The sequence below is a fragment of the Octopus bimaculoides genome, chromosome 6 (assembly GCF_001194135.2).
Source record: "Octopus bimaculoides isolate UCB-OBI-ISO-001 chromosome 6, ASM119413v2, whole genome shotgun sequence".
NCBI lineage: Eukaryota > Metazoa > Mollusca > Cephalopoda > Octopoda > Octopodidae > Octopus > Octopus bimaculoides.
The window spans coordinates 20,141,779-20,142,940 of NC_068986.1; positions in this window are offsets into that span (position 1 = coordinate 20,141,779).

Consider the following 1,162-nt stretch of genomic DNA (forward strand, 5'->3'; position numbering starts at 1 on the left):
AGAGAAGGGTATAAAAAGAGAGAGAGAAGGGTATAAAAAGAGAGAGAGAATGAGAGAGAGAGAGAGGGGTGAGGAGTAAGGCTGCAGAAAGACTAATATGTGAAGAAACAGACGATGGTCAGAACCAAAATAAAATCTAAGTGAGAGATGATGAGAGGAAGAGTAGGAGAACGAGAAAGAAATACAATGAGAAAAAGATAGAGATAGAGAGAGAGAGAAAGAGGTGGGGCAGAGGAGTGACGACGCAGGCATTTGAAATCCACAGGTTGTGGTGGGAGGAAGGGTGAACGTAAAAGTTTCTATCAGTCAAATAGATTGGGAAAGGAATTTTGCAGTGCGTTGCCAGTTGAACATTTTCAAGGAGTGACAGACAGATTAGCGACGACTTATATCAATAAAGAACTCACCGAAAGGAATGGCATAGAGGAAAACGGAAGTGGTGGAATCCGGAAGTTCACGGCGTTGTGTCTGCGGCTGATATTAGTTTAATCCTAGCTGCCAATTACTAAACATTCAATTAATTTTACTAATTGATACAGAAAAGAAAAACCTGTTGCTGTAAGAGTAAACAGATCAAAGCGAAAACATTTTCAATTATTTACGTCAGAAAAAAAATTAATTAATTGATTAATTAATTAATTAATTATTAACATACGTCATCCGTATGAATTTTTTTTACTTGTTTCACTCACTGGACTGCAGCCATGTTGGTGCAACTCATTTGACTAAACTCCTTGAAGGGTTTGATCGAACAAATTCACATCAATAATAATAATAAAAAAAAAAGTCTGCTATTCATTCTAACAGACTCTTTTGCTTAACCACTAAGTCACGTGCACGTACACAAACCAACACCGGTTGTCAAGCAGTGTGGATGGAGGAGAAAACACAAGCACAAAGGCATACCCCAGACATATACATAAATGCATACAGACATAAGTATATATCTGTATAGATATACATACATTGATACACACACACACACACACACACACACACACACACACACACACACACACACACATATATATATATATATATATATATATATATATCGTCTGTGGAAGAGCGTAGGCTCGAAAGGTTAAAGACATTTTCACTTCCCGAGCGCTAAACTAATACATCTGTTTGTTGTCTACCACCTGTCTTCGTCTTTTTTTTT